Source organism: Symphalangus syndactylus, chromosome 21, assembly GCF_028878055.3.
Source record: "Symphalangus syndactylus isolate Jambi chromosome 21, NHGRI_mSymSyn1-v2.1_pri, whole genome shotgun sequence".
NCBI classification, from domain to species: domain Eukaryota; kingdom Metazoa; phylum Chordata; class Mammalia; order Primates; family Hylobatidae; genus Symphalangus; species Symphalangus syndactylus.
The window spans coordinates 13,731,019-13,755,619 of NC_072443.2; the positions used below are offsets into that span (position 1 = coordinate 13,731,019).

At 39.2% G+C, this 24,601-nt stretch overlaps 1 protein-coding gene across 1 annotated transcript in view; it reads left to right on the plus strand.

The window, feature by feature from the left end:
* The first annotated feature begins 16,605 nt into the window (after nt 1-16,605).
* ROBO1 (roundabout guidance receptor 1) overlaps nt 16,606-24,601 on the plus strand; it is a 1,209,916-nt gene continuing 1,201,920 nt past the window's right edge. Inside the window, exon 1 of the mRNA XM_055259183.2 lies at nt 16,606-16,758. The gene's annotated coding sequence lies outside the window, so the exon portion shown is untranslated. The remainder of the gene's footprint in view (nt 16,759-24,601) is intronic.

The window sequence follows — 24,601 nt, forward strand, 5'->3', positions numbered from 1 at the left end:
CTTTTTTAGTAGAGACGGGGTTTCACCGTGGTCTCGATCTCCTGACCTCGTGATCCGCCCGCCTCGGCCTCCCAAAGTGCTGGGATTACAAGAGTGAGCCACCGCGCCCAGCCCCATTTTTACAACTACTGGTTCTATAGGATAATATGCAGAGAAAATAATTTTATGTTAGCTTGCAGTTATTTACTTTCAGATAAATTGTTACTTTTTTACTTGTGTAAGACATCTTAAAAATAGACCAAACCAGAGGGATAAAAGTAATCCTTACTGAGTTTTAAGTTGGTTTGCAGATCAATGAACTATGTCATTATGATTCCGATATTACAGAACAATATTTATTTAGAAATCATAAATTTGAATATCTCTCTTCCTAAAGACTTCTTAATTCATAAAACTAATATTTTAAATAATATAGAAATAAGAGCGATACAATTACAAAAGTTATTGAAGTAAGATATAGAAGAAGTCCATTTTCAGGGTTCCAGTTCAGTGTCATATTAACTCTTCTCTAAAAAGAGAAAATATAAAAGCTGGAAGCCAATGAATGATACGCATTAAAGACTTTTTTTGTGCTGACAGAGTAGGAGCTATTAGATCATAATGTCCATAATTTCATGAATATAGAATTGTTTCCTATACCATTACCCACTTCTTTGTCTGGTCTACCTAAATGGCTCAAGCAAAGGGGCTTTTTACTACATCTCATAGGAAACAATTCTTCAGCCTAATAGACTAACAAGGCTGCCTTTTCTATGATAGTTACTCACAAATTTCCTGTACTCAATTTTATCCCATTACTTCTGGTTATTTTCTCTTGACTAACCTAAAATTTTCTCCTTTCTCCCACCCCCTTTTTATTACCTTAGTTATGCTTTCAAGTGAATGAGTGTCCCATTAGTCTTTTCACCAAATTAAATGGATACTGTCTTTTAATCTCTGTCCATTAATCATTTCATTTAGACCCTTAATCATTTGCATTGTTCCTTCCTGAAGTTTCATTTGCTTGCTTTTTTTCTCACATGGGAAATCTATATTTCTTTTCTGTACTGTGGGCATTTTTGTAGGAAATTTAACTAATATTATTTCTGACTAGCCTAATCTCACCTCCCAGAGATGATTCTTTTATGCTGTCTTCCACAGCATTTATGCCTAGGTTTTATTTTACTAACTATACAATTAATTATGTACTCTGTAGGATTTTTTTTATTTGATAATGTGATTTTTATACATTTCTTAATAAGATAGACTGCTTTTCTCCATTTTGTGGCATTACTGCTATGTACAGTTAATTTTTAAAAGCAAATGGATTTTTTAAACTTCGTCAGGAATTAGGCTTACATAAACCCCAGAGAGGAATATCATACCCCATGCTTAAGAATGGAGCTGTAGTATTTGTCAGAATTCTTTCTGTAGCAAGACCTCCTCCTTTTACTTACTGAATATACTCAGCCTTTCCAACTGAGAACAGTTTCAAGAGAACTGAAACATGCTTAGCCATAGTATCTATTAATTTACACCCTATCATGTATCATATTGTTACTCAAAATTAGATGTTCCTTTCATTTGATGAAGATAATTTCCAGATAAAATGCAAAGTTTTTAAAGTGGACTTCATGGTTTAAAAAAAGAAAACCATGAAGTATTTATCAGATGAAATATTTCATTCTCAACGGAGAGCTCACAGCTCACAATGAAAATAAGGTGCACAATAGTGTGTTAAGATAGCTTGATAGGAAATTGTAGTAGCTTGGTAGGTAGGACTGTTGCAATCTTGGCCACTGTTTTTCCTTTCATAGAAAAAGAAGGAACTCTTCACAGCCCAGAACTCAGAGGCTCAGAGACATTGAGAAACATGAACAAGAATAAACACTGAAAGATAGAACCTACATTGAAATAATGTGAGGCTTTGCTTTTTTCTGGTGCATCTTTCATATGCATTCACACAGTAAATGATATCTTCGTGAATATAGTAATGTCGACTACATGGAAATTCAACCTGACGTAGACTGCTGTATGAACCATATCCTTCCTAGATCATGAAAGAAAATAGAACTAAGGTGATATGGTTTGGCTCTGTGTCCTCATCCAATTCTCATCTTGTAGCTCCCATATTTCCCACATGTTATTGGAGGAACCTGGTGGGATATGATTGAATCATGAGGGCAGGTCTTTTCCATGCTGTTCTCGTGGTAGTAAATGGGTCTTATTAGATCTGATGGTTTTTTTAAAAAATGGGAGTTTCTCTGCACCAGCTCTTTTTTTGCCATCCATGTAAGATGTGACTTGCTGCTCCTTGCCTTCTGTCATGATTGTGAGGCATCCCCAGCCATATGGAATTGTAAGTCCAATTAAACCTCTTTCTTTTGTAAATTTCCCAGTCTCAGTTATATCTTTCTCAGCAGTGTGAAAATGAGCTAATACGGTAAATTGGTATCAGCAGTGGGGGGGCTGCAGAAAAGATATCTAAAAATGTGGAAGCAACTTTGGAACTAGTTAACAGGCAGAGGTTGGATCAATTTGGAGGGCTCTAGAAGAAAACAGGTAAGTGTGGGAAAGTTTAGCACTCCCTGGAGACTTGTGCAATGGCTTTGACCAAAATGCTGATGATGATATGGACAATGTAATCCAGGCTGAGGTGGTCTCAGGTGGAGATAAGGAACTTGTTGGGAACTGGAGCAAAGGTGATTCTTGTTATGTTTTAGCAAAGAGACTGGTGGCATTTTGCCCCTGTCCTACAGATTTTTGGAACTTTGAACTTGAGAGATGATTTAGGGTATCTGGCAGAAGAAATTTCTAAGCAGCAAAGCATTCAAGATGTGACTTGGGTGCTGCTAAAAGCATTCTGTTTTAAAAAGGAAACAAAGCATAAAAGTTCAGAAAATTTGCAGCCTGAAGATGCAGCAGAAAAAAAAAAAAAAACATTTTTTGATGGGAAATTCAAGTTGGCTGCAGAAATTTGCATAAATAACAAGAAGCCACATGTTAATCCCCAAGACAATGGGAAAAATGTCTCCAGGGCATGTCGTAGGTCTTCCTGGTAGTCCCTCCCATCACAGACCTGGAAGCCTAGAAGGAATAAATGGGTTGTGGCTTCAGAAGGTGCAAACCTAAAGCCTTGGCAGCTTCCACGTGGTGTTGAGCCTGCCAGTGCACAGAAGTCAACATTTGAATTTTGAGAACCTCCGCCTAGATTTCAGAGGATTTATGGAAATGCCTGGATATCCAGGCAGAAGTTTGCTGCAGGGGCAGGGCTCTCATGGAGAACCTCTGCTGGGCAATGTGTAAGGGAAATGTGGGGTCAGAGCCCCCACACAGAATCCCTACTGATGCACCACCTAGTTGAGATGTGAGAAGAGGGCCACCATCCTCCAGACCCCAGCACGGTAAATCCACCGACAGTTTGCAATATTCACCTGGAAAATCCACAGACACTCAATGCCAGCCCATGAAAGGAGCAAGGAGGGAGGCTGTACCCTGCAAAGCCAAGGGGTGGAGCTGCCCAAGACCACTGAAACCTACATCTCACATCAGCATGACCTGGATATAAGACATGGAGTCAAAGGAGATCATTTTGAAGCTTTAAGATTTGACTGCCCTTCTGGATTTTGGACTTTCATGGGGCCTGTAGCCCCTTTGTTTTGGCCAATTTCTCCCATTTGGAATGCCTGTATTTACCCAATGCCTGTACTCCCATGATATCTAGAAAGTAGTTAACTTGCTTTTGATTTTACAGGCTCATAGGTGGAAAGGACTTGCCTTGTCTTGAATGAGACTTTGGATTTTGGATTCAAGTTAACGCTGAAATGAGTTGACGGATGTAATGATATGGTTTGGCTGTGTCCCCAGCCAAATCTCATCTTTTAGCTCCCATAATTCCCAGATGTTGTCGAGGAGACCCAGTGGGAGATGATTGAATCAAGGGGGCAGATCTTTCCCATGGTGTTCTTGTGATAATGAATGGCTCTCATGAGACTTGATGGTATTAAAAAACGGGAGTTTCTCTGCATAAGCTCTTTTTTTATTTGCCTGCTGCCATCCATGTAAGATGTGACTTGCTCCTTGTTGTCTTCCACCATGATTGTGAGGCATCCCCTGCCATGTGGAACTGTAAGTCCAATTAAACCTCTTTCATTTGTAAATTGCCCAGTCTTAGGTATGTCTTTATCAGCAGAGTGAAAACGGACTAATACATAAGGTTCATCCTATGATTCTATATTAACTCTATAAAATAGAATTTCCTTTAAGGGAAGCCACAGGAAAAATATAAATACATTTATCAGTGAGATTTTAGTGAAGTAATTTGTTTTCATATGTTAGAATGCCATGTAACTTGAAAGAGGGAAAATATAATTCAGCATATGGGATTTAAGATATAACTGAATTGTTGATAAAGGCTTACTATTATTTATGTTGGGCAGTTAGTTCTCAAAATTTGCTGAGAAATTTTACACTGCTGACCTTGATAATAATGGCAAAACATCATTAGATTTTTTTCCTGATTATGTGCCTTTCCATAACTATAGTTAAAATACAAATGTCCACTCAAAAAAACAAGTCATTTAAATTTGAAAATTTAATTTGCTATTTATGCTTTATGCTAGTTCATAAATCATTAATCAATATCTTTATGGAAATGATATTTATTATTGATTTTTGCAGCATCCTTGTAAGCACCATATTTCTATGAGATATCTGATTGAATGATTTTCTATAACTTTTGCTTTACTTGTACTCAATAATGAAACATATACTTTCACAGTAATATGTATCTACATAAAAATTTTGGTATGAGTTATTTGGTTGTGTCTACTAAACATTAGGTTTTAAACTTTGTAATACAAGCAAAGTAATTAGTGGTCATATTTTGGCAAGATTTATTATTCATAAGCTGCATCTATTTCCAGTACAAGTTTCCATTACCTGCTAGGTGCCTTAAGGTTTGTTTTTGATCCTTCATAATACATCAATCATTTCTTCTATTTTGAGGTTTGACATAGCGATTCCTAATGGGACATTAATAAGTGTATTATTCTAAAATTTGGTGAGTTTGGTTCTCATGTAAATGATTAATTTAATAGGTTAATTTTATCTTTTATATCAGCAATCTCTTTGTTTGCTTTTCTGATTCTTTTTAAGTAAATATTCAATATAGTCTATAAAATTATTTCTGGGAATTTCTTCCTATATCTAAATAAAAATATTATAGCTGATCATATTACCAGTGTTTTATAATCAATTGAATGATTTTTTTTTCTACTACATTCTGTACAGGAAAACTAAATGTGAAAATTCAAGCCTAAGATAAGCTCAAATTAGTTAACACGCTCATTGTGGCCCCTACATTCCATTGAGTTAGGGTTTCCATTATAGATACTGTCCTTTCAATGAAGGCTCTGAATTGAAATTTCAAATTCCATCAATTCTGAAATTACTTGTAAGAGGAGTAAAGGCTATTTTTGTGTGGGGGCCACTGTCTTTATAGCTGTGTAGATGTAGTCATGGAGACAATACATGTCAACTCCTTCTGGAGTAGTTATTGAAGTTAAAAGAATCTAGTTTTGGCCGGGCGCGGTGGCTCATGCCTGTAATCCTAGCACTTTGGGAGGCTGAGGCGGGCGGATCATGAGGTCAGGAGATCGAGACCATCCTGGCTAACATGGTGAAACCCCATCTCTACTAAAAATACAAAAAATTAACCGGGCGTGGTGGTGGCGCCTGTAGTCCCAGCTACTTGGGAGGCTGAGGCAGGAGAAAGGCGTGAACCCGGGAGGCGGAGCTTGCAGTGAGTGGAGATCGTGCCACTGCACTCTAGCCTGGGCAACAGAGCAAGACTGTGTCTCAAAAAAAAAAAAAAAAAAAAGAAAAAAGAAAAAAAAGAATCTAGTTTTCCAGCGAGTACTAACCAGGGCCAACCCTGCTTACCTTCTAAGAGGAGATCAAGGGCTCTCAGTATGGTATATTTGTAGACAAAGTAAGGAAATCATGGTATTTGCAGTAAAAATAACTGTGGAAGACATTATGCTAAGTGAAATAAGCCAGTCACAGAAGGGCAAATACTAAATGATACAACTTATATGGGGAATCTAAAATAGTGACAATCATGGAAGCAGAGAGTAGAATGGTGTTCGTCAGGGGTTAGCATGAGGGGAAAGTGGGGAGGTATTAGTCAAAGGGTAGAGTTTCAGTTATGCGAGGTGGCTAAGTTCTTGAGCTCTACTGCACAGTATAGGGCCTATAGTTAACAATACTGTATTGTATATTTAAAAAAAATTCTAAGGGGGTACTTGTGTTAATTTTTCTTATCACACACACATACACACACGAATAATGATGATAAATAAGGAGAGCAGGTGGACATTTTTGGAGGTGATGGCTCTATTTATGACAGATTGTGGTAATGATTTTATGGGTATATACTTACCTCCAAACTCATCAGGTTGTGTGCATGACAAAAGAATAGCTTTTTATATGTCAATTATTCCTCAATAAAGTACTTTTTAAAAATCAAACCTAGTTTCTCCAATTCCATACTGTATTAGTTAGGATTTCCTATATTATGCTCTAGTAACTGATGTCCCTGAAGTTTCAGGTGCTTACCTGAGTAAAGGTTTATTTCTCCCTCTTTCAAAGTCCATTGTGGGTCACCTGTGGCTTTATTCCTTGTCATCTTTAACCAAACCTTGATGAACTGGGTAGTCTCTACTGGAAAGACAATCTATCATCTGGTAATGGAAAAATATGTTAAACCACATGCTAGTCTTTAAAAAAATCTGCCAAAATGTCATTGGCCGTAGCTATTCACATCAAGATATGTGACCCTTTCGAAAGGAAAGGCACCAGAGGCCACACTTTTTATCCTCCTTTTTCTTAGGTACCTGAATGACTGAAGCTTCCCTTCTATGTAAAATAATACTAGATGTTCAAACAGAGAGGGATAAGCTAATTCTCCTATTCAGTGAAGATTTTTAACATTTAGTTCATTGAATAATGTGATAAACACCCAACTGGACATATCTGCAGTATAAAATACCATGTACAGGATATCATTATTTTGTATAGTTTGTTTTTTCCATCTCACCATAATTTAATGTTGATTCTCATCTATAACTCTGGAATTTATTCATTATGTAAAAGTGTCAAAGAAGATTTTTCTTTCCATTATGCATAAAATGAGTGCCTGTAAAAATACACATAAACTTTTTCTAATTAGAAATTATTCTGGTTAGAAAGTAATAAATTACCTGCTTCAAATCACACAGTACACAAAACTTGTCTTGTTGAAGAACTTTATCTCTATTTCTTAAAAAATATATCTTCTCTGAATTACCATTTCATGCCAGGAGTTTGCAGAGTTTTATCATGCTTTATGCCATCATTATTAAGTATCGGGCAAAACAACATGTTTAGCCTATTTTGTATGTTTCACTGAATGATATAGTTAATATTGTGACTTGCATATATTGCACTCTTTATCTTTCTTCTTCTCATTTCTTCCTTTACTTTTTGCATGATTATATGCATAATTGGAATTGAAAAGTTTTCATAGATGAATCATGACGACTCAGCTTAATTTCAACAAGCAACTGTAGTCCAAATATACACTGGATTTTGTAACCTTTGCCGAAATTTTAAGGATACTTAGGTTCAAAAAGTTTGTATTATATTCAATATAGAGTGTCCACTAGCAATATCATTTTCTTTTTTTATATAAATAAGAATCATAGAATTTTAGACTCAGAGTAACATTTGTTTTGTGTCTTTTTTAACATCTATGTGCGATAACTCTTAAAGTATTAGAAGTTAGTTATCATCTTTTCTAAGAATATTTTCCTTGGGTTAAATAACTTTATTTTCTTTATTCTTATTTATATGCCAGTATCAGATTCATCACTATCTAGGTTTCTGCCCTGCTCCTTAGTCCCTAGTTTCTTTCTCTCTCTCTTCTTCTCTCTCTCTCTTTTTTTCTTATTTCTTTAATATAAGCCCTGGAATTTGACATACCCTGACTTTTGTAATTGCAACCTAATAGGTTAGCTAGCTCTCATAGCATACCATTGGGTTGTATTGAGTTTGTAGTTGGTTGAACTCAATAAGTGGTTTAATATTGATCTCTGAACTTATTTTTCAAATATTCTGTTGCTCAATATTCTATTTCGGCTTTCAGCTTTTTCTCTGTTGATGCATTTTTTTCCTAAATTTTTTTTCTTTTTTTAATTTATTTTATTTTTTTTAATTATACTTTAGGTTTTAGGGTACATGTGCACAACGTGCAGGTTTGTTACATATGTATACATGTGCCATGTTGGTGTGCTGCACGCATTAACTCGTCATTTAACATTAGGTATATCTCTTAATGCTATCCCTCCCCGCTCCCCTCACCCCATAACAGGCCCCAGTGTGTGATGTTCCCCTTCCTGTGTCCATGTGTTCTCATTGTTCAGTTCCCACCTATGAGTGAGAACATTCAGTGTTTGGTTTTTTGTCCTTGTGATAGTTTGCTGAGAATGATGGTTTCCAGCTTCATCCATGTCCCTACAAAGGACATGAACTCATCCTTTTTTATGGCTGCATAGTATTCCATGGTGTGTATGTGCCACATTTTCTTAATCCATTCTATCATTGTTGGACATTTTGGTTGGTTCCAAGTCTTTGCTATTGTGAATAGTGCCACAATAAACATACGTCTGCATGTGTCTTTATAGCAGCATGATTTATAATCCTTTGGGTATATACCCAGTAATGGGATGGCTGGGTCAAATGGCATTTCTAGTTCTAGATCCCTGAGGAATCACCACACTGACTTCCACAATGGTCGAACTAGTTTACAGTCCCACCAACATTGTAAAAGTGTTCCTATTTCTCCACATCCTCTCCAGCACCTGTTGTTTCCTGACTTTTTAATGATGGCCATTCTAACTGGTGTGAGATGGTATCTCCTTGTGGTTTTGATTTGCATTTCTCTGATGTCCGGTGATGATGAGTATTTTTTCATGTGTCTTTTGGCCGTATAAGTGTCTTCTTTTGAGAAGTGTCTGTTCATATCCTTCGCCCACTTGTTCATAGGTTTTTTTTTTTTTTTTCTTGTAAATTTGTTTGAGTTCATTGTAGATTCTGGATATTAGCCCGTTGTCAGATGGATAGATTGCAAAAATTTTCTCCCATTCTGTAGGTTGCCTGTTCACCCTGATAGTAGTTTCTTTTGCTGTGCAGAAGCTCTTTAGTTTAATTAGATCCCATTTGTCAATTTTGGCTTTTGTTGCCATTGCTTTTGGTGTTTTAGACATGAAGTCCTTGCCCATGCCTATGTCCTGAATGTCGTTGCCTAGGTTTTCTTCTAGGGTTTTTATTGTTTGAGGTCTAACATTTAAGTCTTTAATCCATCTTGAATTAATTTTTGTATAAGGTATAAGGAAGGGATCCAGTTTCAGCTTTCTGCATATGGCTAGCCAGTTTTCCCAGCACCATTCCTTAAATAGGGAATCATTTCCCCATTTCTTGTTTTTGTCAGGTTTGTCAAAGATCAGATAGTTGTAGATATGTGGCATTATTTCTGAGGGCTCTGTTCTGTTCCATTGGTCTATATCTCTGTTTTGGTACCAGCACCATGCTGTTTTGGTTACTGTAGCCTTGTAGTATAGTTTGAAGTCAGGTAGCCTGATGCCTCCAGCTTTGTTCTTTTGGCTTAGGATTGACTTGGTGATGAGGGCTCTTTTTTGGTTCCATATGAACTTTAGAGTAGTTTTTTCCAATTCTATGAAGAAAGTCATTGGTAGCTGGATTTGGATGGCATTGAATCTATAAATTACCTTGGGCAGTATGGTCATTTTCATGATATTGATTCTTCCTACCCATGAGCATGGAATGTTCTTCCGTTTGTTTGTATCTTCTTTTATTTCATTGAGCAGTGGTTTGTAGTTCTCCTTGAAGAGGTCCTTCACGTCCCTTGTAAGTTGGATTCCTAGGTATTTTATTCTCTTTGAAGCAATTGTGAATGGGAGTTCACTCATGATTTGGTTCTCTGTTTGTCTGTTATTGGTGTATAAGAATGCTTGTGATTTTTGCACATTGATTTTGTATCCTGAGACTTTGCTGAAGTTGCCTATCAGCTTAAGGAGATTTTGGGCTGAGTTGATGGGATTTTCTAGATATACAATCATGTCATCTGCAAACAGGGACAATTTGACTTCCTTTTTTCCTAATTGAATGCCCTTTGTTTCCTTCTCCTGCCTGATTTCCCTGGCCAGAACTTCCAACACTATGTTGAATAGGAGTGGTGAGAGAGGGCATCCCTGTGTTGTGCCAGTTTTCAAAGGGAATGCTTCCAGTTTTTGCCCATTCAGTATGATATTGGCTGTGGGTTTGTCATAGATAGCTCTTATTATTTTGAGATATGTCCCATCAATACCTAATTTATTGAGAGTTTTTAGCATGAAGGGCCATTGAATTTTGTCAAAGGCCTTTTCTGCATCTATTGAGATAATCATGTGGTTTTTGTCTTTGGTTTTGTTTATATGCTGGATTACGTTTATTGATTTTTGTATGTTGAACAACCTTGCATCCCAGGGATGAAGCCCACGTGATCATGGTGGATAAGCTTTTTGATGTGCTGCTGGATTCGGTTTGCCAGTATTTTATTAAGGATTTTTGCATGGATGTTCATCAGGGATATTGGTCTCAAATTCTCTTTTTTGGTTGTGTCTCTGCCAGGCTTTGGTATCAGGATGATGCTGGCCTCATAAAATGTGTTAGGGAGGATTCCCTCTTTTTCTATTGACTGGAATAGTTTCAGAAGGAATGGTACCAGCTCCTCCTTCATATTCAGTTCATGTTCTAAGCTGTTGGCTCTCCCTTTCAGTTATACCACAACTGTGCATTTCATGAAGATTCCTTCACTGATAACTATATTAAACTTCACAGGATCAGGTACACAGGCTTGTATCAGGCCATTGGAGGTCCCTCTTCAGGTTGACATTGAAGAGTCAACACAGGAACTCTACTGCTTTAATTAGCTACAAATCCAACACCTAAGTGTACTAGCATCCAGCCAGTTTTTCTCTACTTTGTATGCTATGAGATGATGAAAGCCCTTGTCCAATGCTTAGCTGAAATCAAGATCAACTGTTTCAAAGACATTGTCAAGATCTAAAAGCTAACTTAGTACAAATAGAAAGTAAGTGTTGCTACATGTGCCTCCTACTCAGTAAGCCCATGGCCTTTCTCTTTATCCTAAAATGCCCAATTATTGAAGGATGTTTTAAGAAGCCTATTCTTTAAATTTCCCAATTATTGTATTATTCTTACATATTACCTTTATCCCCATTTACGTTTTGTTAAAAACTGGTACAGTTCTATGCCTCCTTATAAAGTTTCTAAAAAGTAAAAAAATGAGATTTGGTGATCATCTTTGCAACTTGCAAAGATGGATATATAAATTTTTGGTGCTAAAAAATCAAGTGCACTTAAAATAATTAAGTGCTTTTCTAACATTGCTTAATGTATAGAGTTTACAAAATTGTATTGTATTCTCACAATAGTAAGATTTTATTAGCACATTGGAGAGCAGTAATCTGAGGCTCAGAAGGCCAGTGATTTTCGAGGGTATAGAGGTAATAAGAGATTAAAATATGTGTTTATTTAGTATTACTATTTGCTTTTAACTTTCATATTTAATGGTAACATTTATACATTTGCCTTGTGGAATAGTAAACACATACAAAACAGGAAAAAAAGTCCTCCTTAATTACAACACACAGATATTAATGGTTGTTAATATGTTTAACCTCTCCTCTCCTTAATTATGTATATTGAAGCCCCTTCAAATTTGGAAGGAGATTGGAAGTCCCTATTTGCAGATATCTGTTATCTTTAAACCATCTCTCTTGGAAGTCGGTTATAGAGACTTTATTCTGATACTCCAAGCATTGTTTCTTTCAGTGTAGGCAAATCTTTATTTTTAAAATTTGTGGCTACCATTCTATTTTTACTTTTTTGTATCAATTTGACTTCTTGTAAAAATTTAATTTTTAGGGCCTCCTGCCCTGAAAAACCCATGTCCCATTTTAAAAGTGCTGAGTTAAACACTATTTTGAAAATATTTAGGGTTGTTCTTTAACTATACTTAATACTATTATATCACCAGAATAGTCACAGCCATTTCTGCCATCAACTTCAGAGCTATAATCTGCTTTTAACCTACTCTCCCAATTATGTATCTCTGTCATCTATCTACCTATTTAATGTTAAGCTATTATTATCTACCAGGTGAGTCATAAAATTCAAAAATAAATTGTGTTTTTCAAGAAAACAGACCGGTCAGTAAGAAGAAAACTAACTTGTTGGACGAAGTGTTGCTCTGATATCTAGAGTAAGAACCACTACCGTTTGATTCTCTGTCTCTAAACGTGATGTACACTGATTGAGTACAATTCAGTGCTGCTTAAGAAAAAAGTCTTTCTGAGGGGAATGGCAAGGGAAAGTATTTTAAGAGTAATGAAGAAAGGAGAAAGAAGCACAATTATATTTTCAGGTGGATTTTCTATTATTAATTTCTCTGGATAGGAACCACCAAATATATTTACTATTATTTAATATTAAAATTTATTTTCCTCAATCCCTCCGTTATTAGAGGCTAACTCTACTGTATTCATTTCTCTTTGGCTATTAAATAAAAATAATGGTTGTTCATAATTTCTATAGCAGCTTTATATATTTTTATGTGTCCTATACAGTGCCATAAAAAGGAGATTTAATATTCACAGTGTAGCAGGACGGGCTGCAGACAACAACCCCTCAGACACCAAGTTGTAGAAGGAAAGGGCTTTATCCAGCTGGGAGCATGGGCATCTCCAAAAACTGAGCTCCCCAAGTGAGCAATTCCTGCCCCTTTTAAGGGCTTACAACTCTAAGGGGGTCCATGTGAGAGGGTCGTGTTCCATTGAGCAAGCAGGGGGTACATGACTGGGGGCTGCATGCACCAGTAATCAGAACGGAACAGAACAGGGCAGGGATTTTAACGATGCTTTTCCATACGATGTCTGAAATCTATAGATAACACAAACAGGTCAGGGGTTAACTTTTTTTTTTTTTTTTTTTTTTTTTTTTTTTTTTTTTTTTTTTTTTTTGGAGACGGAGTCTCGCTCTCACCCAGGCTGGAGTGCAGTGGCACGATCTCGGCTCACTGCAAGCTCCGCCTCCCGGGTTCACGCCATTCTCCTGCCTCAGCCTCTCCGAGTAGCTGGGACTACAGGCGCCCGCTACCACGCCCGGCTAATTTTTTGTATTTTTAGTAGAGACGGGGTTTCACTGTGGTCTCGATCTCCTGACCTCGTGATCCGCCCGCCTCGGCCTCCCAAAGTGCTGGGATTACAAGCGTGAGCCACCGCGCCCGGCCCAGGGGTTAACTTTTAACTAACAGGCCGAGGGCACGTTGCTGGGCTATCTACCTGTGGATTCCATTTCTGCCATTTAGTTTTTACTTCTTCTTTCTTTGGAGACACAAGTTGGGCGTAAGACAATATCAGGGGTGGTCTCCTCCCTTATTCCACCAATTTGAGAACCTCACTCATTAGTGGGAGTGCTCACTTTCATCCTCGCTACCCATGTCTTTTTGCAAGACAGATCAATAGTGATTTATATAGTACACTTGTGCTGAAGCATTTTGGTGAACTAAGGTAGAGATGAAGCTTTTTATCATTTGAAGAAGTACAGGAAGCAAGCAAGGGAGCAGTAAGTAGGTTCCTATTTTTATTATAACTCCTATCATAAGAGTTTTAAATCCTCCTAGCACTGGAAACCATTTTCCAAACATGGCCCCAGGATCAAATCCATGCCACACTTGCACAGCACATGTGCCAGTTTTGTCATATCTCTATCTTTAACTTGATCATCTATGTGTAGACAGCAATTAGTAAGGTTAAATTTCTCACAGACCCCTCCTTCAGCTGCTAGCAAGTAGTCAAGGGCCAATCTATTTTGATAGATAGCATTTCTTTTTTGAGTTTCTTGCCGGGCCAGAATAGTCAAGGCTCTGCTGGTTTTATTAGGGATTATTTCTAAGACAGCTTGTAACAGTATGATTCGGTTGAGCATGTAAATGGGGGTCTGGTATCCCCATGACCTGTCTTGTGCCCAAGTAGCAGCCCATAATATTGTTATGATTCTCTCAGGGGGGCATTCATCATCTTTTCAATTTCCTATAGCTATGCTTCTCTTTTCACAGGAAGCACAGACAGGGAAGCCCAGGAGTTCGCCTGTCTTTATGGGCAGTAGGAAGAAAGATGGTTTAATAGTGCCAATAACACAACTACCTGCCCACTGTTTGGGTAATTTGACGTAAGCTCTATGCCCACATATCCAGTATAATCCAGTGGGGGCCGTCCAGCCCCTGTGGGATACCTGGTGGGTCCACATGGTTTGTAACTTTGGGAATTTACTAAATGGATTCCTTTCTGTGTGATTTGAACTCCACCAAGTGACTGTTTCTGTGGTACCATTATACAGTTTCTGTCCCAGACAACTAAGTCATCCTACGGGGTGAGTGAATTCTTTTCCTTCTCTAGCTATGCAATGTTGTCCAATAATTGAGGCTTTTAGGACCCAGAAATTATCAAGCTGATTCTTTTGAGCCGGGAATTTATCAGGAACTGGGTCTGTAGGTACTAATTCTCGGGCTTCCCATGGCCATTTATCTCCCATTATAGTTCCTCCACATACGTAACATGAAGTGACATTGAGAGAGTGGGCTACATGCTCGGCTAATTGCAAAAACAAATTTCTTGTTTTTCCTGGAATTTCTGGTACTGGCACATTTAGTTCATCATAGAAAGTTTGAAACACTGGCTCAGGAGAGCGTTTGTAAACTTCTCCTTGAACTAAGATATTTACTCAAGGATCCAGTCCAGCCCTATCGATTCCTAAGGTCACATGCTCCCCTTTTTTCCAGCGAGGATCAAGGGGATTGGTTATTACTAGCTCTAAGAGGTTACATTGTCCCTTAGTACAGGAAGGGCCACTTGTTCCTTTCTGAAGGTGGGCTGGATCCTTTTCATTTTTTATCCAAGTGGCCCAAATGACCCAAGACCAGTATCCACATTCGTTTCCACACAGTCCTAATTCATGACAAATGTACTTATTTTTGGTCATATAGCCTTTTTCCTAATCAAAAGAGCCACAACCCCTTCCTAACTTGTTGCTATTATTGAGAGCACAGGCATCAGATTTCAAGATTATGCATCTGGGCACACCTTTTTCTTCTGTTCTGGCTAATACTTTACTTGTATCATTTACGAGTCCCCACCAGTCTTCAGTCATTAATCTTATTTTAAAAACTGTGGACATGGGAGGCTCAGAGGAGTCATGACACACATCTGGCCGGTTGTTTCCTGGGCTACATACCTTGTCCTGAGTGTCATTATATAAACATGTTCCTTTTAAAGTTCCTGGGCATTCATAATAACTATACAACAGAAAGATTGTTTTAACTTGTTGTCCTACCTCAGTAACCTGATGTATACACTGAGACCACTCCACCATGTGGGGAAAATCAGTGGAAGTTTTTACTATACAAGTCCAAATTATAAGGATAATGAGTCCCACGATGATCCTCCTCATGCTTCGGCCGTGTGTAGACCAGTCAGCTTCCGGGTGTGACTGGAGCAGGGCTTATCGTCCTCCTCAGAGTCACCTTGCAGGGGTTGTGCAGGCTCAGTTTTGCCTCCCAGGTTTCAGCGGCTGCAGGTTTCACATGGCTGCGGTGGATCCAGGTTGGGATTCCTTCTACCTTTACAGCCTCGGGGGTGGTCAGGATGACGGTCTGAGGTCCTTTCCATCATGGCCGCAAAGGGGATACGTTCCAGTCTTTGATCCACACGTGATCACCTAGAGAGAAAGGGTGAAATGGGGAGAATAAGCTGATGGGACCTCTCTCATTTACCCAAGTAGAGGTTGTCTGAGTAATTTTTCCTAAAGCCTGAAGCTGTCACTGTAACTCAATTCCACCTAACTCCCGGGGGGTGCCTGGAAGCTCCTGTAGTATGGGAGGAGGCCTATGATAGAGTATTTCATAAGGGGAGGATCCTGTTTTCTTGGAGGGTTGCATCTAATTTTAAACCATACCATGGGAAGGGCCTGTACCATTTTATTCCTGTTTCCTGACATACTTTTCCTAAACTATTTTTGATAGTCCAATTCATTCACTCCACCTTTCCGGAACTCTGAGGTCAGTAGGCAGCATGTAGCTTCCAAGTGATTCCCAATACCTTTGCTGTTTTCTGTACCAAGTCAGCCACCAACGCCGGCCCATTATCTGAGCCAATTCGTAAGGGCAGTCCAAACCTAGGAATAAGATCTCAGAGAAGCACACGGGTTACCTCGTAGGCCTTTTCAGTTCGTGTTGGATAAGCCTCCACCCACCCAGAGTAAGTACACACAAGAACCAGCAAACACTTGTTACCTCCACGTTTCAGCATTTCTGTGAAACCCACCTGAAGATCCTCAAAAGGAGCCGCTCCATAAGCTTGTATGCCGGGCGGAACAGTGGGGCTTTGCCTCGCATTGTACCTCACTGAATTCTAGAGCCCGAGTTAAAGCAGTGAGCTCAGGCTTCTGGGCTGAAGTGCCCTGTGGCAACGGTTTGGCTTCAATGACAGCATCCAAAGTTACCACCACATTTCCTGCACATCGTTCTCCTTGTGGGTTGATGAAACTGCTCCCGTCCACGTACAACTCCCTGTCTACTGATGCCCATGGCTGGTCCCGAAGGTCAGGTCTGCTAGAATAAACTGTGTCTAACACCTCTACACAGTTATGCTTGACTGGGCTCTGTGATACTGGGAGCAGGGTGGCGGGATTTAGGGTGTTACAGACTTTAATAGTTATGCGAGGTTTTTCACATAGCAAACTTTGGTACTTGGTTAATCTAGCACTTGTTAGCCAATGATGTCCTTTGGTATTCATCAAAGTTACCATAGCATGGGGGGACTTTATATTCAGGTTTTGCCCAAGGGTTAGTTTATTTGCTTCTTGTACTAACAGGGCCGTTGCTGCCAGGGCCCTTAGACATGGCGGCCAGGCTTTGGAAACCCCGTCCAGTTGTTTTGAGAGATAGGCCACTGGCCTTAGCCAGGGCCCCGTGGTCTGGGTTAAAACTCCAACTGCCATTTTTTTTCTTTCTGACATATAGAATGTAAAGGGCTTTGCCAAATCTGGTAGTCCTAGTGCTGGGGTCGACGTAAGTTTTTCCTTTAACTCACAAAAGGCTTGCTGTTGTAAAGGTCCCCATTCAGAAGGCTCCTGGTCACCCCCTTTGTAAACCCGTATAGAGGGTTGGCTAGTATTGCAAAGTTTGGAATCCATAATCTGTAAACCCCACAGCTCCTAGTAATTCCCTTACTTGCCTTCTGGTTTTAGGTTCCAGTAGGCTGCAGATGACCTGCTTTTTTTCTGACCCCAGGCTGTGCTCTCCTTTCCGAATAGCGAATCCCAGGTAGCGTACCTGCTGTCTTCAGATCTGAGCTTTCTTCCTGGACACCTTATACCCACAGTCCTGCAGGTGCCGAAACAGGGCATCCGTCCCTTTGGCGCACCCAACTGCCGTGGAGTGTCCCAGCAGAAGGTCGTCCACATACAGGAGGAAGATGCAGCCTAGGTCTTTAGCAGGAAACTTTTGCAGGTCTCGAGCCAGGGCCTCCCTGAAGATAGTAGGGGAGTTCTTGAACCCTTGGGGAAGCCGGATCCAAGTGTACTAAGAAGTGACACCTGAGTCCGGATCTTCCCACTGACAGGCAAACAGCTTCTGGCTCTCAGGAGCTAGTCTGATGCTAAAGAAGGCGTCTTTTAAGTCCAGGCAGGTAAACCAGCTGTCCTCAGCCGGCAGCAGCCCTAACAATGTATAAGGGTTAGGAACTGTTCAGTGCAGAGTCACTGTAGCTTGGTTGACCAAGCACAAGTCCTGTACTGGCCAGTAGTCCTTGGTCCCTGGCTTAGGGACAGGGAGGAGGGGGTGTTCCATGGAGACTGGCAAGGAACTATAATTCCAAAGGCTTTCAAGCGCCTGAGATGAACCTGGATTCCTTCGAGAGCTTCTCTGGGAAATGGATACTGCTTTTGTCTAATTGGTTGGGCACCAGGCTTCACTTCTATGAGTATGGGGGCTTGGTTGACCACCAGTACCATAGGATTATCCTCTGCCCATACTCAGGGCCATCGCTTAGCTAGAGCTGTTTTTATCTCTTGGCCTGGCTCCGTTAGGAAAAGTCTCCATTCTTCTTCCCAGGGGACCGACCATAAGGGCCATGATAACTCATGTTCCTGGTAACTTTAGCTGTAAAGAGCCCTGTTTTGTAAAGGAGATGGTGGCTGTCAGCTTGCTAAGCAAGTCTCTTCCCAGCAAAGTCAAGGGACAGTGAGGCGTGTACAAGAACTGGTGAATGATTTCATGTCCCCACACCGAGCAGGTCCGCGATAGACAGAAAGCTTGCTGAGTGGAAACCCCTGTTGCGCTGATTATATCAATGGTTTTCTTGGATAAGCGGGTGGCCGGGGTGGTCACTACTGAATGTTCAGCACCAGTATCGACTAAAACCTTAATGTTCTTGCCCCTAGTTTTAATCCTGACCGTGGGCTCCTTGGGGGTGCTTGAGCCCAGTCCCCTTCAGTTCAATAGCCCTTCAGTCAGATTGAACAAAGCTCCCTCATCTTTATCTGAGGTCTTTTGCTCCGAATTACCTTCCTTTTCCTTCAGTTGGGGACACCTATCTTTCCAATGTCCTATTTCCTTACAATAGGCGCATTGGTTATGTTGCAAGCATGGTCAATTAGACTGGGTATTCTTCCCGGAACCCCCCTTTCCCTCTCCCTTTGGGAGAATTCCCCTAATGGCTGTGGCCAGTAAGTCGGCATTTCGCCTAGCCTGGCGTTCGCCTTCCTTACGGCTTTCTCTGCGGCTTGTTGCATCTCTGTTCACAAACATTTGATTGGCTATTTCCAGTAACTGCGAGGTATTCATACCCGCAAACCCAGCCTGTTTCTGCAATTTTCTCCTGATGTCTTCCGTGCTTTGACTAACTAATGCCATACGCTGATTTTCAGGGCTATCTGGATCAAAAGGAGTGTACATATGGTAAGCCTCACACAGTCTTTCATAGAATTGCGCTGGACTCTCCTCTTTTCCTTGGATGACCCCAGAGACCTTATTTACATTTGTTGCCTTTTGAGCCCCTTTCTTTAGACCTTCTATCAATGCCTCATGGTACCGTCTTAGCCTCTCCATGTCTGGTCCCTCATTTGGGTCCCACTGGGGATCTGTTCCTGGCAGCTGAATCCTTATATATTCTTGAGGGTTTTGGTAAGGACATGCTCCTCTAGCCACTTAGTTGCCGCCTGGAGCACCCTTCGCCTTTCATCTGTATTAAAGAGGAAAATGAGCAGCTGGTGGCGATCAGCCCAAGTAGGATTATCAGTCTGTATAATAGTTTGCAGCAAGTCAATTAAAGCTGGAGGCTTTTTGGTATAAGATGGAGTATTGTTTTTCCAATTGAGGAGGTCAGCAGAGGTGAAAGGTTGATACACAAAGGAACGCCTTTCCACCATGTGTCCATCCTCATCTACCCCAGTATATCACTGTTCTATCAGGGGCATTTGGATTCCAGTCTTGGGCTGTAAGCAAGCTGCCAAGGGAGGAGTTTCTCCCGTGGCTTCACCTCCTCTTTTGTCTACTCTGGGTGGTCTAGGAGTGTGGATATCTGGTGGAGGTGGAGGTGCTGTGGGCTCAGGAGTGGGGAGCTCTTCCTCTCGATAAGGAGGGGACACTGCTGGTACTAATTCCTGACATGATTCTTCTGGTGTTGGGTCAGACAGGACTTTTGGTGCCGACTTCCCTCGGCGGGTGGAGCGAGAACCTTCCTTAACTAACTGTCCCTTTGCTGCTAGTACTGCTGCTGCCTGTCCTCTTAACCACTGTGGGGGATCTAAAACTAGCTGTAACCAAGAATCTATATGTGGGAACTGATCTGGGTGCCCTGGCTTACAGGTTACCTTGTGCCATAACTTGGAGACAAGGGACCTGTCCAGGCTTCCTTCTGATGGCCAACCCACCTCTAATGCTGGCCAGTCTATCTCACACAAAGTTCTAAGTTTTCCTGGTGTCATAGTAACTCCATAGTCTCCCTTAAATCTCTTTTTGAAATTTTTCAACTTAGTTCCTAGTGGGGTGGGTTTACTTTGTGCCTGACCCATGGTTCCTCAAGACAAAACACCATGCTCATGCCACACGCACACCACAAAACAAAGAGTGAGTTGAAAGGGCACACACACACTTTTACAGTTTGCATCAAACCAGAATCAAAACCCAAATCAGAGTATCAAGAAATCCAAGTCAGGTCAAAACCAAAACTGAAGTATCAGGCAATCCAAGTCAAGTCAAAAACAAAAACCAAAGTGCCTGTACAGGCACGTCATGGGTGATCAGGCCACGCTTCCACTCAACGGGAGTGGGATAGTTCCAAAGACCAGTTTTACCAAGTTTCAGATGTCCAGACTCCAAGTGTCACTTCCTTCCCGGTGTTCAGCCACTGTGTTGATCTTCCATGGGGGCCTGCCACATGCTGCTCTGGTGAGGCTTTCCACTGGGGCAGTTGCCTACCCAGGAGTGCTCTCAGGATCTGCATCACTCTAGCTGGCCAGAGTACCCCATGGGGATGCTCGACAGGGCAGGCCTAAGCCACCTAAGAGGCTGCCTCGACCTTCCGCTAATCACCTCACTTCCAGGTCAGGGAACCAAGAAATGTAGCAGGACGAGCCACAGACAAGAACCCCTCAGACACTGAGTTATAGAAGGAAAGGGCTTTATTCAGCTGGAAGCATCGGCGGACTCACGTCTCCAAACACCGAGCTCCCCCAGTGAGTAATTCCCGTCCCTTTTAAGGGCTTACAACTCTAACGGGGTCCATGTGAGAGGGTCGTGATCAGTTGAGCAAGCAGAGGGTACATGACTGGGGGCTGCATGCACTGGTAGTAAGAATGGGACAGAACAGGACAGGGATTTTCACAATGCTTTTCCATACAATGTCTGAAATCTATAGATAACACAATCAGTTAGGTCAGGGGTTGATTTTTAACTACCAGGCCCAGGGCTCAGTGCTGGGCTGTCTGCCTGTGGATTTCATTTCTGCCTTTGTAGTTTTTACTTCTTCTTTCTTTGGAGGCAGACATTGGGCATAAGACAATATGAGGGGTGGTCTCCTCCCGTAACTAAATGAGTAAGTGACTCTTAACTTTAATGTTAGCTTTTGTAGTTGGTCCAGGGCAAAAGCAAATAATGTAATATGATTAAATTTAGCTACCTAAGAACTATGGTATATGAATAAAAATATAGTTGAAAATTATTTCTGTCTTATTGTGCTTTATAAGCAAGTCTTTGGGAGTCTTTAAAAGAGATCAAATGAATAGCCTTTAAATACATTAAAATTTGGTTAGATTTCCATCTAAATAGTGTAAACAGTTGTGTCTTTTGAAGGGCAAACCATGAAATCTGACCATTCACCTTCATATACCATACAGAAAATTGTTGTTCAGCTCTTAATTAGTGGAGTAATGGTGACATAATATTGTATATATGTATATTTATATTCATTTATTTGCTTTAATTCAAAATTTATCTGACATTTGGCATAGGTTTGAATTTTTTGTCTGTTTTCACAAAAGTATGTGGAGGTTTTATTCCCAGATTTCTTAGGACAATAGGTAGAAATCTTCTTAAGAATTTCCTATTCAAATTTAAAATTGTCTATTAACATTTTCTCTAATCTGGAAAGTCTATAGTAGATGCCAACCCTATTTCGTGTTTGTGTTGTTCTGCCAAAGTATTTTAGTTCCATACTTTTATTGTCAATGTTTATCTTCTTTGCTTTATAATCTTGTTTGCTTTATAATCTTGTTTATCGTAGAAAATATCCTCTTCTAGCCTCTTTCTTTGCCAATTTTTATTAGAATTTTATTATGAACATTCCATTCATGGTGATCATCTTATCCAAATCACTGTGTCATGAAGTTCTCATCCCCTCCACTTTGTGTCAAATTTAGTTGACCTTTTTGAAGTTCTATTTTTCTTCTCAAACGTATCATCTTATACAGATATTTTTAACACTTGAGCTGTACTTTCTTCACCTACTTTAGCAATTCATACATATTAGTTTTTGAGCCATGTATTTATATGTGGTGTCTTGCAACTTTCTAAATTATTAAGATGTTTTACTGCATCATTTAATATAACATCACATCTCAGTGATTAGTGTATATATATGTATATTATATATATATATATATTGCTGTTTAGTACTGATTTACACTTTTAAAAATACCTGTTTAACTGTTAACATTCTTAACTTTATATTTCTGCTTTCAGAGTATAATTCGTATTTCTGATAATTTTCCTTTTCATCTGTCAAAGTCAAGCATGGATAAATGTTCTATTTAAAGCAGATGCATAGATCAATGCCTGTGGCTTTGAAATTTTTTAAACTATACATATTTCAAAATCCCTCAAGACAGAATTTTTAAAATAGTTTGGATGGTAGCTGAATGTCATTATAGTTCATTAACTTCATCAAATGGCATGCTGTTGCATGTTTACCCACCTAAATTTAGAAAGGAAGCTGATTGTAGTAATGACAGACAGGGATGTGCCAGGTATGTTTTGCTTTCCAACTTTTATAGATGTTCACAGTAACCACAATAAGGCATTGTCATCATGATCCAAGGGCATAATGGAAATCAGTTTCTGACATAGCATATATTGTCCTTGGAAACTGCACTGACAAAATGAGGGGCCTAACAATACTTCAAATAATAAAGAGTAGATCAAGGATATTCCTACAGATCTAGGATATATGAAAACTATTGTGGTTCTAATATCCTTCTTTAAAATATGTTTTGCCTTAGTGTCGAAGAAGTAAAGAAAATATATTTGCAATGTTTACAACTATATATTTATTATATATATATCTCTCATATGATAATAATTTGGATAAACAAGTAATTTCTTGAAGAGATGTAGAAAACCTTTTAAAAAAGAAATAGTAAGTTAAACTTTTCTGTTTAGCTTGCTATATTTTTACATCAGTCTTTTATATAGAAAGTAAAAATTTATCAAGAGATTATATAATAAATTTGTTATTAGGTCAGTTTTTATTTATTTATTTTCTTCTGTTCACTATTATATGTGTCCACTACCAAACTTCCCCATTTAATTATGGTCATAGATAAGCTGCACTGATTTTGTATAAAATCTGTCACCTTGTGTAAAAACATCTTTTCTCAGTTCTAAAATGATACACATTAAATGCAGAACTTTCAACTTGTAGTTGGGTTGCAAATGATTTTTTTCAGATCCCTTTGTAGAAAGAAGTTGAAACACCAATAATTTACTTGTTTTAGAAAAAAAATGAATGTCAGTCATCTTCATTCAACTTTGCATGGTCATTATGCTTTTCTTACTATACCAGGTAATAGCTTTTCTTTTCTTTTACAGATTAAAAAAAATCCCTTATACCCTTATACTGAATATTGCAATACTTTGGTATTTTCATTTTAACTCTGTTGTAAATGGAGAAATTATTAACCTGAAATAAAGTGATCGAAGTAACCCTGAATAAAAGTTATTCAAAAGCTATTTCAGTGACACAATAGCAATGGAGAAATACAGCAAATTGACTCTGATATAATGCCAACGATCACATCTTTTCACTCTGAGTTAGTGGTCATGGATATTTTTAAAAAGATGTGTTTGGTGCAAACTTTGCAAATACACATAAAAATACTGGATTTTCTAATCCCTGAAAGAAACTCTCTTCTTTCACCTCTCAGTCATGTAAGAGTTAATTCTGTTTCCTACAAGGATGCAATCTGTAAGTTAGGTCTGGAAGGCAGCAAAGGCAACCTGGACTTGAAGTTAACACTTCTGTTGTCAAGGGTTACTGACTGGGGGAAGGGAAGGGGCTGGAAAGGGAAAGAGTGATGGAAATGAAGAAGGATTGTAGCACACACTACATAAATTCAAATGCTATACATGTGTTTGGAATAAGATCTCGAGTCTGTTGTATTTTTGCATTGTGTGTTCATTTATTTAGTTTACACATAGGTGGTGAATTTATAGGTTGGTTGATGTTATCCTTATCCGGGGTGGCCCTTTCCCACAATGTTCATTCAGTTGTACATTACGTATATGTAATAATTTTGTAATTAAATTGGAATTTATCACAATTATTTACATCAAAGAACAATAAAATTATGTTACTTCCTAAATTGTAATATCAGTAAATATCATATCTAGGATTTTGTGGAAAGTCTATGTCATTTTAGTTTAAATGAGGATTTATCTTTTCCTCCACTAAATTAAAGGTCAAAGAAAACAGCATGTTTAAGACTTCAGATTAATATATATTAAGATTCAGCATTTAATATTCTAATTCTTAAAATAACTGGCATTAGCCATGATGAACGAAAGTGATTTTGCACAGTTACAATATTTCAAATTGCTAGTCACCACAGGTCTGCCTCACTTTAAATCTCCTTGTTATGCCAATTTGCATTACTAATGGACTTGCTA